Here is a 14,487-nt window from a genome sequence, read left to right on the forward strand (position 1 = left end):
CGGTTGGTTGGTCGGCCGCCGGTTGACACGACCGTTTTATTACTATATACATTGCTCTTTGTAGACAGCTGCTATCGCCGTTTCACAAGTATATGCTTATCACGGTTACCGCGAATCGAGTTTGGTATAGACGGAGTGGTTGCGAATGAAAACTGGCACTAGGCGACCTTGTGTGCGGTTATCACGTCACTTGCCGAAATCCATCACAGCCACAGATATTGATAATAAACTATAACTAAAGTTATAATATCTATATCTGTGATCACAGATGAATTAACGTTATCAACATTAAAACCTTAAAAGATTTTTATCCTAACTAATTTTGACTAATTACAAATTTCTTAAAAATAGTCTTTAAAAAAATAATCATTTTAATATTCGTAATTAAATTATATCTACAATTATATTGATTCGGAACTGAAATTATGCAATCTAAGCAACGAAGTAAAGCCCCATTTTTTTCTGGAACATTTTGTTCTTATGATTTGTATCAATTTATGTTGTATTAATTTATTTTTTATAAAAAAAAAAAATTTCTTAGAATAATGAAACATTTAAGTTTGCTGACTTGCTAAAAATATTGCTCGGGGCTTTATAATTCCACTAGTGACTCAACACTATAATTATGTTACTGGATCATCATTTGCGATGCTATCAATAATTGATTTTTACATATTTTTCATATTTATAATACTAATACTTCATTAGGTATTTACTTCATATATGATTGTTGTAAATTAAAATACAACTCATCGTAGTAGGTTACAATTAGAGGTGAAGCCCCCAAACAAGAATTTATAGTTGACTCAGGTTACAACAGTTCAACAAAAAAAGGAGTCTTTGAACATTACATAAAAATTTATGTAATATTTACATATTCATTTACATTTTAGCTCGTAGACATCAATAAATTTTATTTCGATATTAATTAAACTTATATTATTAGTTCTTATACGAAGCTGAGAAGTTATGGTCTTAAGATAGTGTGTATTTTTTATGTCTGTCTATAAAAATTCTCAACTATTACTGGACCGATTTTAATCTATGTGAACCTACAGTCATAGAAAATTGAAAAAAAAACATATCAGTATTTTCAAACTGTTAAAACTTTTTTATAAAAACAATGACTCTAAAGTAATTTTAATAAAGAATACTAGAGGCAATAAGCTTTTTTTTAAAAATTAACGAAAAACTTAAGTACAGAAAAGGTTTCAAGGAGTATAAAACATTTTTTTTTAAAGTNTCAAACTGTTAAAACTTTTTTATAAAAACAATGACTCTAAAGTAATTTTAATAAAGAATACTAGAGGCAATAAGCTTTTTTTTTAAAAATTAACGAAAAACTTAAGTACAGAAAAGGTTTCAAGGAGTATAAAACATTTTTTTTTAAAGTATTTATTTTTTGAAATGCAACATTTTTTTGAAAATTTCAAGGCATATTGTGTGATAATACAAATAATTTAAAGAGTTTTTAACATTTTGAGTAAAATATTGAAACGTAAATTGTAAAGTTATAAATATACGAATTAAAGTGAAATTTAACTCATTCGCATCGAAGTGTTTTTTATGATAGTGATATTAATTAATGTCAGATGTCATTTATACTTTTTCCAATTATACCGCGACTCCACTATACTGATTTTTTTTGTAATTTATGTGCAAAAAAAAGTCTTTAATGAGAGAAATTTGCATGTTTTAACTTAAATATTAAGACTAATATTTTCTCTAGAGCCGCCACTAATTTGTTCTCAATACCCATGAACTCAATACCCTTAAATGCTATGGATACTAGTACCAGTTTTATGTAGAGGGCTTGTTTAAAAGCACGAATAACATTATTTTAAAATTGTTAGGTTCAGTAAGAAAGCAGTTTAAAAAACAAACATTTTAAAGCTTAACGTCCAAAAATACCAAAATGTTATGACCCATTTATAAGGCGCTTATTTAATTGACACAAAATAAAAATTCACTAAACGTTTATGCTGAAATTATTAAAAATATGTTTAAATCAATTTTTCATTCACTTTTAGATTAAAAATTTAATCTTAATCAGATTATTCGCCAAAGATTTTAAGTTCAACAAACTTAAATTATAAATTAAGAAAGCAATATGAAAAATTTTTTAATTATTAATTTATGCTACTAAAAATTAAGTTTACAAAAAATCAAGTTAAGATAAACTACTTTTATTTTACATACACAAATGAATTTACGGATACACTTATCACTATGAATGTAAAGATAATTTATGGTACCTAAGCGATTGGTAAATATTGTAAATTTACAAAACGTATTGAATTCCTATAAAGAACTTTAGCGTGTTATCTTGAAACTCACTGTTATTTATAATGTTTTAAATTCTAAGTGTTTGTGGTTTAGTCAACAGGATGTTATCTTAATTACTCCCCATGTAAAAATGTGCTATTCAATATTCTTTTTTCATTTGATAAGTTTATATTGTCATTTAGTATACTAATTGAATAAAAATTGGGCGTACTACTAACCATACCGTTTAAAAAGACAATTAATTTAAAATAGCGATAAATAATTAATTTACTACAAATATTGAATAAGTAAAGTAGGTGTCCTTAACACAGATGTAATTAAAACATTTTTTTTTATTAGGACTACACATTAAATTTAAATCATCCAAAGTTGTGTAAGGTGATTCAAATTTCGTTAACCGATTATATATTTTCAAGTTTAATTAATAGGATTGAAAGTTCATTATTAAAGTGATTTTCGAATTCCAGATGACTATCAATAACATAAAAATATGACAATTTGCCTAGTTTTACGGTTTTTTACTAGTTGTAAAAGATATTGGAGAAGGTTTATGAGAGAGTAAAATACACAATTTTCCCTTTCTAAGTAAAATGATTGTAAAGGTAACAAACATTTATTTTATTTTAACACAATTTGCTATTGCATAGCATGTCTTCAGTTAAAACATGAAAAATTAGAAGACTAAAATTATTCTTTTGTTAAGACTAAATTTTTTAAAAATAAATATTTTTTTTATATCTTTTATGTATAACAATTAACTTTAATTACAATTAGGATATAATTTCATACACGATGCACATTTTTTATTGTTATGATACATCTGAGTTTATATTTTCGTTTATATAATTAAAGGATTATATGTTAGCAGAAGAAATGTATATTACAAACAAAACGTTTTAAATACAATTTTGATTTTAAAACAATAATGATTAGCTGCCACCAGTATAGAATTTATTTTTCAACCAACAAATTTGATTTTATTTGATTTACTTTATTTTGGGAACCAATTTTATGGATAAAGAACCAGGTGTTAGTACAATATATATAATGTGTATCGTAAATACATACTCGAGCAAAAACATCTGGCATGGCAGATGACTATGTTCGGATATTTTACGAGATAAAACTTGAGTTTCTTTGGACCACAGCATGTCATTATTTTCTTTTTTTTAGCAAAATGCGCGTGGAATTCAAAGTTTGAAATCTCAGTTAAATATTATATTTTTTCAATATAGATTTTAACACTGCTATAGAAAATTAGTGTTTCATTATTGAAAATGTCTACACGATTTTCGATTCTCATAATGAGTGTATTATTATATGAATATATTATAGATAATTAAGTAATAATTTATTACCTACTAATAACTTAAAGATCATTTTTTTAAATTAAAATTTGCATTCATATGTATGCAAATTTTATCCCTGTCACAGTTGTTAGCTTCTGTTGTTATGCTCAACAAAACGAAATGAAATAAATTATAATTTATATTTATAATTACATTTAGTGGTATTATTTTATTCGGGCATTTCATGATGCAAAAATGTTATAATAATAACTGTTATGATAATAAAGGATAAACAGTTTTTAATCAATAATTATTATTATTCTAATAATTATTTAATGATAATCAAATACTAATATTTACATATATATATAAACATTTTGATTTAAAAATTTGAAATAAATACATTTTTTAATGTTGTGAATAAATATAATAATTTATAAATATAAATGTTAAGAAAACTATATATTATCTGATATAGATATATTTTTTAATTGGGGAGAAATTATAATTAGTTACGTAAGAAAAATTAACTTGCATATTATACAAATTAGTTTTTTTTTGGAAATATCATACGATTTTTCTATCGAGATAGTTATCGTATGCAATATTTTAATAAAAACTATTTTTTATATAACTATTTTCTCCTATTGTTTAACTATAAAGTAAAAATTACGTCCCTGAGAAATTTTTATCATTTTTAATTTATAAATTTTAAGTGAATACTTTATATTTTCGTTAACTTATCATCAAACCAAACGCATGCCCTTAAATAGAGTATTATTATCGTTGTTTGTCGAAAAATCATAAAATCGCATTTACTTCTCATTGAAATGATAATATGGATTTTTATTGTAATTTGTACAAAGACTAAAAAATATTAAAGGATGCCAAAGTTGAATGTAATCACACTTATCCTAAACAAAACAATATAATTCACGAAGTCCTGAAAAAATAAATCACAGACAACGACATATCCTAGTAATATTTAAAGTTTGATGTGAATCTCCAAGGAAATATATTTTTATAATAATATTATTATGAGGTTGTCTACAGTTATTTACATGATTTATTGTGACATCTTCCGAAGAATACAATATAAAACTGTAGTTATACTGTGTTACACTTAATATCCAGCAGAGAAATCAACTAAGTAAATTTAGAATTCAATCTACAGTATAAATCTAGAGATTTTTATTAATTTTTTTCTATTTACTATATGTTTTAAATAAATTGTCTTAATATATATACATACCATAGTTAACAATTAAATAATGGAATATTGCATAAAAGTAATAAATAACAGTATGCTTGATTTTTCAAACAATGAGTTTTAGTATAAAGCTTAAAATTGAATTTGACACATATTAAAAAAATTATTGGTTTATATTTACTTTTTAACCGTTAAGTTTAATATTATTAATATACTTATAAATTACTAATTACTATAGGGTGATGGTTTATCGTTTACTATTAAAATTCACCTAAAATAATAATAATTTTGAATTTTTTTTTCAATTTTAATTTATTTTTTGATTTATCAATTATCAAGTACTTTTTCAGTTCATCTTTTATACTTTATAAGGGTGTCAACTTAATTTGTTTAAATGCCAATACATATATTTTAATAGATTAAATGTTAGAAAATAATCTAACTAAGAAAGTAACTAGTCTGTTATAACTTTAAACTCAGTATTTTGGTAGTTATTAATATTTTCAATTTAAACTGGTGATGAGGGCAGGGTATGTTATTTTTATCAATAAACATTTCATTTTTAGATATTATAGAGTTCTAAATCAGTGAAAAATAGACATACATATATATATTTGTCATTAAATTTTCGTAAAACTTTATAATTTCGCAACTTTTTAAAAAAAATTTTAAAACTAAAAAAGTAATTACTTAAATGTAAACAAATTATATAAAGAAAACTATGTATAAGACATATCTTTTAAATTTGTCTACTTTGTACATTATTTTTTAAAAAGTTCATTAAGTAGATGATGTTATTGTATAAATATTTATAATAATGTTAGAGTCATAAAAAGTGATTTTATAGCAGTTTTGAAGTCTTTATAGAACATTATGATGCAGATTATAATTACATTTTTAATCATTCTTGATTAAAATGAGGATTTTAATCAAAAGAAAATTCAGTATAATATGTACGTATGATAATACATAATAATAGTATAATTTAATAAAATTCTAAATATTTTTTTTTTTCAATAAATCTACTTACTATGGTTCATAACTATAAATCAAGTTTTAACGTGTAAAATTTTATATAAAAATTGTTATTCAACTAAAAAATGGAGGGTAATATTCTTAATTAATCACACTGTTTATATTTATCATATAGGTAATAATGTGAAAGGCCTAATTCTTTCAAAATCTAGCGAATTTTCTAAAAATAATATGAAAACTACAAGTCTTTTTATATAGAAATAATTATTATTTAATCTTTATTAAATCTTTAAATTATTTTGTTCAGATTGTGCTTATATTTATTTGTTTAAAAACAACACGTTGTAAGTACTTTCGGATGTACATGTTATTTAATGATTTATTATAGTTTATTGAAAAGTTTAACTTATAGAGTTTTAAACTTGTGTACAACTTTGAATTACAAAAAAGATATTATGCAAGATTCTCTTCTTTTTAGTTTGATCATTGAAGTGTTTTAGAGTCTCTGTGTACATTTTTGTGGTGTACTGACATTTGAATTTCAGGAATTCGATATTCAGATCTATTTCTTGGTGAATGACTAATGATGTTATTGTGTACCAAAATAAAGATAGATGCTTCGTTTGGAATTCGAAAAACGCGTTGACGATATTGGCTTCTGTTTGTACCTTTATTATTATTATTGTTATTTACTTTCTTTTTATACCACGGCATTTTGACTGTTCTATAAGCGTACATAGTGTCGCCTTAGGTCATTTTTTTTATTTTTAAGTATCCTATATAATCAATGCAAAGCCAGAATTGTTCCGACAGTGTATTTTGCCTATCTTGATACAAATTAGATACATAATGCGTTTTAGTTGCTCAATTATGAATTAATTATCAAGTTTGAGATTTAACGTCAATATATTAAATAATTTAAACTTTTATTTTTGATTTAATAAAAATTCAGTTCAAAAAAAAAAAAAAATATACATCAAAAATCCTATGGATGACTATCAATAAATTAAAAAAGATAATCCACGATAAAAATTTAAGAATTGCTATTTTGGAGATTGGTAAGTTGTATCGCTACGACTCTACACCTTTTTACGTTTTTGTAAGCTTCTGTTGATGATTAAGAGGAAGAAAAATTTATCTGGAATCGAACATTTGTACCAATACAATGAGGTTTCGATTTATTTATATTAGCTATGTAGAGTATAAATAGATTTTATTTTTAAATATATTGTGATCACTAAAAGATTTTGAGTAATTGCCAAGAGGTAATCTTATGATGGAAGTAGCTTTTAATACTTTAAGTTAAGCCCAATAGGATACTTGGATGAAAACAGGAATAAAGTGATTAATAAATAGGTCAATAAATATTAGCAGCTTTATTTTAATAGAGTTAGCGTATAAAAATATTATCAAATATAATTAGTTTAAGATATAATTAAAGATTATAAATTATTCGGAACTAACGTGTTTATTTGGTATATAAACTTGGAAAATTAGTTTGGCTGAATATCTGTTTACTAATTTCCTTAGTACTTTTGATTTAATAAACTGTTATTTTGAGTTCAAACGTAATTTAAAATAAATTAAAGTTGAGAAGGTCTTGAACTTTTGAAATACATTTGGAATTAGAAAGTTAAATTTGTTTAGAAAGCGCAGAAATTTAATTTAACCAAAAGCTAAACAAAATAACGAATACCGCCGATAAATATAGTATATACATTGTACAATAACTCTTAATATCATAGACATAATACGATAAGAGCTTATTTTGTGGGGTGATGACTCCTCTCTGAAAGCGCTTTTTATATTTGATGAAAACGATATTTGCGAAACATGGCCTAAATTTTATTTTTTCTGGGGAATTTTAATAAAAAAAATTCTATATAATGCTTACTATATTAAAATATTGGATTATCCAGCCCCTAAAAGAATTATAAGAACGTCCCTATAATATGAAGTAATAATTAATATGAATACTATTTTAAATAGTAAGTTTTAAAAAAATAATTTTTTATTAACTGAGTTTTGTATAAATATTTTTAGCACAAAATGAAAAAAACCATAAATAATAAAATCTTACAAAATTAAATTATTTACTACTGGATTCTATACTAGTTTTTTTAACTGTTAGTGAAGTCTTAATTATCTTTCAATTGGTCTATCTAGGTTAATAGTTACCCCAGCGATTTTTGAATTGTATTATAAAAATATTATTTTCAGTAATTTCGTATTAGAATTTTCTATACCTACTTGTTTTATATAAGTAAAAGATTAAATTGAACTGTTTTAACGTATTATTATTTTCCTGTGGAGAGGAAGTAAGAATACTTCCACGCCCCTTCTACCAGTCATGAGAGGCGATTAAGAGGTTCCGTCAGGTCGACAGCCGGTGTAAAATTTTTTCAAAAAGTATGAAAAATCCTGAACAGAATTTAGACGGATTGTCCCATTTCGGATGTACGCGGGTATAACAAGTGAGAGGAATTAAAGTAGTAAGATACGGAGTAGGGCTAAAGAATAAAGTGTTTGATAACTTGTGCGGTAGTAGAAGTAGAGAACTAGTAGAAGTATTGAAGAGGACAAAAGTTTACATTTGTTGTGTGCAGGAAACTAAGTGAAAGGGAGAGAAGAATGCAAGAGAAATAAATGAGGGTTATGAAATAATATACTTAGGTGAGTCTAATACAAAGAATAGTGTAGGGATAACAATGGATGAGGAGATGAAAAGTAAAGTAGTAGAAGTAACTAGGAAAAGTGATAGGATTATATTTGTAAAATTAATTTTCGAGGAAAAAGTGTTTAATATAATAAGTGCTTATGCACAAGTAGGATGTGAAGAAACAGACAAAGAAATGTTTTGGAGAATGATGGTTGAAGTGTTGCAAAGAGTATCTGGCAATGAGGATGCGGTGATAGGTGAAGATATGAATGGACATGTAGGTAATGAGAGGAGAGGATATTATAATGTATACGGAGGGTATGGCTTTAGTGGAAAGAATGAGGTTGGAGAAAAAATCCTGGATTTATAATTTATAGGAGTGAGAGTAATAGATCACGGATTGATTATTTATGTGGAAGAGAAAGAGCGTAGAACAAGAAAAATATTGTAATGATATTCCAGGTGAGAGTGAAATTACACAACATAGACTAGCGGTAATGGAGTTGTGGTGTAGTTGGAAGAGAATATACAAAAACAGAAAGATCACAGGAGAAAAATCGAGGATCCGGTTGTAGAAATTGAAAGGGGAAATTAAAAAGAGTTTTTAAAGTCGATAAAAGAGTTTTGTTACAATAACAGCACTTTAAAAATTTAACTCGTTCACAATTTTATGAATATATTTTGCAGCAGCTAAAATTATTAAATTCAATATTCAATTCAATTGAAATTCTTCAGGAAATAAAGAAAAAGAGTGAATAGTATTGAAAAGACGGTGTGGAATACCGAGGGAAACATAAATTATGTGTAGAATAGATTTTCTAGTTGTTTAAAAATACTGCAATACCATGAAATTATGACAGTGGGATGATGTTGTTCAAAAAATCATAAAAAGTAAGAAAAAGCAGTTAAAAGTATGGCAAAAGAGCTAAAGGAGAGAAGATTGGATGAATTATAAATACTTGTGCAAAGAAGACAAGTGTGCGGTAAGTAAAGCGAAGTATAAGAGGTATGATGAGTTGTATAATAGGCCAGAAATTAAAGAAGGTGAAAAAGAAGTCTATAGACTTGCAAAAGTATAAGAAAAATGGTCTAAAGATTCTCACAATGTAACTTGTATAAAAAGTGATAAAAGATTAAAGAATAAGAAGTAAGACATCAGTATCTAAAAACCAGTTTTGATTTATGCCCAGTAAGTGAAGAATGGAGCCATTATTTTGTGTGAGACAACTAATAGAAAAGTATGGGAAGAGAAGAAAAAATTATGTATGCTATTTATAGATTTGGAGAGAGCGTATGATTGAGTACCGAGAAAGATTTTAAAGTATACTTTTTTGAGAAAAAGAGTTTATTGCGGGTTGGCGTTGGGTGAACATCGCCGTCCCCCCGCGACACGGGAGCCTCCTCGTCACCAGTTGTGGGTCCCTTAGGCCCAGACCACTTTCCTTTCACTTGTTCCATATTCCTGCTTTTCCGGGTCTAGGCTATTGAATGATGAGTAGCCTCGGCCTACCTCCTTTTACACTGGCTTTCCACGGGGTAGAAGCCGCCTCATCCAAGGCGACCCGAGTAACTATGAAGTACTCGGGCCGTTGGGGCGTCTTTCTGATATATATATACTTTATTGAGAAAAAGAGGTTCTGTAAAAATACATTAATATAATAGAAGGGAAGTATGATGGTACCTTTACCAGGGTAAAAAGTGTAGCGGAGTGACAGAAGATTTTAGGGTAAGAGTATGAGTACACCAAGGTTCTGCTATATTTATATATTTATTATAGTGATGGATGAAATTACTAAAGAAATACAAGTAAAGGTACCGTGGTATATATTGTTCGCTGACGATATAGTGTTAATAAGAGGAAATAAGTAGGAGTAAGACACAGTATTTATATTACAAGTTTGACAAAGGAGAACACGTGGTAGGTAAAATGAAGAGATCATTGACAAGAAGTGAGGACGTGTTAGGAGAGGTGGAAAGTTTTAAATATTTGTGATCAGTTGTGCAATGGTGGTTTTGACGAGGATGTAAGATATAGGATTAAGTGCGGGCGAGTGAAGTGGAGGGAAGCGTCTGATGTGTTACGCGATAAGATAATTTCAATGAGACTGAACGGTAAGTTCTATAAGACTGTAATTAGATCAGCAATGATTTATGGTTCAGAGTGATGAGCGGTTAATAAGAGAATAGAGCAGAGAATGAGTGTAAGAAAGTATAGTTGTAGTGTCAATCGTGGATAAGATGAAAGATAATAGACTTAGATGGTTTGGTCATGTTATGTGCAGAGAGGAATCGGATATTGTAAGAACAGTTATGGAAATGAATGTTGAGGGAAGAAGAGGTTGTAGAAGACCCAAAATGTGATGGACGACTGAAGTGTGCGTAGATGATGTGGAAGATCGTGTCTGGTGGAAGTTTAGGATAAGGGTGGCCGGTCATTAAGTAGTTGGGATAAAGTCAAGGTGAAAGAAGAAAAAGAAGTTTAACGTTTTATTATTCATTACGTTCTATACGAGAATTAGAGTTTTTTTAAGAAAATTTTATTTAGTGTTTTTATTTTTTTACAATTTTTATGCAAAATTTTGGATACTTGTAGTAATTTTAATAGTGCACATTGTAAGATATATGTTTATTATGTTGAACAAACTAAAAACTAAATAGAAATAATTGTTAAATGAAAAAAAAAATATAAAACATTAAATTTTCTTATCATCTTAAAAATTTACTTTTAAGTTTAACAGTAACATTTCAGAAAATATGGCAAGTAAACAAATTGAGATCAATTAAAGAAATTACTTTGTGCATCCAACGAGGATTAAAGATCGCTAATATGTGGTTTTAATATGATTGCGTCTGCGGTATGATTCACTTAAAAACTAAATCTAGTAAGTGGGTTTATGTAACATAAAATAAAATAATATTATTTTACTGAATAAAAATACATGTTCGAATAACTCTTTAAGATTCTTCAATGATAATAATAATATATATATATATATATATATATATATATATTTACATGCTTTCTACTTATCTTTATTTTGTACTTATTTATTAATGTTTAACGACCTCTTTTAAAAGATATTCCTTAGTCAGAGAAAAGAGAAGCCAATCCCTATATTCCACCAGGTCAGTTTTTCGAGGTCCAAATAGAATAGGAGTTGGCTCATGTTCTCCATGCATAAGTAATTTAAATATTAATGAATATGTATAGAAATCTTTATAAATTTGAAAATCTTATAAAATATTTAGGGATGAAAAATATAGTTGTTAAAAAATTATTGTCAGATTAATAATTTATATTCAATAGAATATGCCGCAATAGCAATATGAAATTTACTAATTATAATATAAGAATTTTATCCAGTTATTAATAGTCCAACTAATTGCAATATAATACAAGTCTATTATGAGTTATTTCTTTAAAAATAACATATCCAAATATTCAGTTATTAGCATATTCTGCAATAAAAAATATATGTAAACTAAACTGGAAAATGTATTAAGCCCAACTCATTCCAACCATCAATATCTTTTCTATTGGGAGTTATAAATTTTCTTAAATTAAAAAAATTAGATTTACCAATTAAATATTTCTTCTGAGTGATATTATTAAATTTCACATGTAAATAGAGATCCTGGAATCCATAATGAATTTTTATTTATAATATGAAAAAATACCTAAGGTATTTTATGTATACCTTAAGTATTACCTTTTTATTATTTTTCGTTTTTTTTGAAATCCGACCTTTTACCTGCTCCTAGTGTAGTTACAAAATAGGAACTTTTACTTGAAAAAATAATTATTTAAACTTAATTTGTAAATGTTACTGGGAAACTTTGAACTTAGGTATGTTAACATATTTAACAAAGTTAACGGCAACTGAAAAATTTTTTAGCAGTAAATAATATTTTTCTAGTTCGATAAAAATATTGTTTAAAGGATTTAGCATTACAATTAGTTATAAATGTAATAGAATGATTCATAGGTTCAATGCGTTTAATTTAGTATGTACAATTAATGAATCAATATCATTAATTTTTAAAAAGGTATTAAATGTTATTGATGACATACTCAAAAATTTGAAGAGACCGTAATAAATTCATTCATCTTTTCAATTAGCTTTGTCCGTATTAATGGTTGTTCTAAGATATATGAAAAAGTGATCCATTTACTAATGCGGTTAACAAATATGTTACCCAAAATTGTTTAGCAACACTAGTTATAAGTTCAACAATGAATCATATCCAAAGATAGGATAATCGCTATATAAATAGTTATATTGTCTGTAAATGAAGGATTATTACCTCCTTTAATAACAGAAAGCTTTATTTTAAATGTGTTTCCGTTTTAAGTTTTGTAATTACTAAATATCATAATATATGTTAAAACGATCACTGAAACAAATTCAAGTATCGTCAACATCCGTAATGACGCTTTGTTATTGAGGAACCATCAGGTGAACAAATGTTACATTGCAAGAAAGTTGTGAAGATTAAGAACAATAATTAAAGAGATTTTAATATTATCAATGTTCTGAATTCTACAATAATACATCATTATGAATTATTATTATGTACTATAAAATTTTTAGATTATTATAAATATTATTATCTAAAGTAACATATATATTAAAAAGAAATCTATATAATGATCAGTAGCAGTATATTGATTTAATCTATTCAAATAAAAATCTTATAAATTGTAGAATGAAATTGCTTTACAAAAATTTGAAGACAAAATTTTATAATACTTCATGTTTTCAATACTTGTTCTTGTTCGCAAGTTTACGAGAATCTAAGTTCTATAACCATACCCATGGGCTATAACTGAAAACTATTTATTTTACAGATTTCTTAAAGAACTATTTCACAATAAAAGTACTTAACCATATAGTCTGAGTTCAATCCAGACTTAATAACGTGTATCATATCGCTTAGTTCGAAATGTATTGCAAAACTTTTACTAGGGTGTTATAGCGTTATTTTAGTTTGAATAATTTAGTGGAGTGCTACCGTTCCCAGTTTTTAGAATAAAATGGTGTTACTATAATATAATAACGATATTACTTCAAAATATAGTATATAATGAAAATTTACGCACGTTTACTGCAAATATCCATTCAATTGCAAATAACAGAAAAAAATGTTAATATTTAAAACTTAAAATCCTTTCTCGGGAAATTCATAATTTTTTATATAAAACTGGTTTTATACCAGATCCGTGATATTTTATACTTCATTTTATTTTATTACACAAAGTTTACAACATATAGTAGACGTTGTTTAAAATTGTGTTATTCATATTCCGTTTTATAAACAGACATAAATATTGTTAGATGAATTTTCGGAGTTTTATTTTTTAAGTAAAATAATTATCACCGTTGAGTAATTTTCTGGATATGTATGTATTTGTCACTTTTATAAGTTTTAATTTATGTTTCTGAAATTTCGTATATTATAATTAAATTTAACAAAACATGTACTAATTAAACGATTTAATTGGATTACATCTTAACTAAAATTTGTTAAAACTGAATACCGTGATAATATCTACATACTGAAAGTAAGCCTTGAACACCAATATTAATTACAGTAGCGGAAACTAATAATATTGTAGCTATGTCGAAGGGTATTAATTCAATAAATATGTAATTTAATTTGAGGATGACCGATTTAATTAAGATCTTGATGTTAAACATGAAACAGGTAGCGCCTATGTTGTTAGTATTAATTAAAGTTATAAACAATCTAAAATAATTTTTAAAAACAATTTCATACAATTATCATATGGTTATAGTAAATAAATAAAACACATTGTATAAAAATCATTTGAACTTTGAAAAAATTCTAATTTTCATTAGTTTTAGATTTAAATAACTATTGAAATAATTTGTAAAGAATTTTATTCGTTAGGATTTTTATTATTGTTTTTTAGAATAAGATACCTAATATTTAAAAAATAGAAAACTGACAATTAGTTTTTAAATAACGTTGATTAATTTATGTTTTCATATGATTAAATCGTCGTTTCCCAATAACTGTAACCAGATATACATTAAAAAAATTAG

This window comes from Daktulosphaira vitifoliae, unplaced genomic scaffold (genome assembly GCF_025091365.1).
Source record: "Daktulosphaira vitifoliae isolate Bord-2020 unplaced genomic scaffold, ASM2509136v1 Scaffold_3, whole genome shotgun sequence".
Taxonomy (NCBI): Eukaryota; Metazoa; Arthropoda; class Insecta; order Hemiptera; family Phylloxeridae; genus Daktulosphaira; species Daktulosphaira vitifoliae.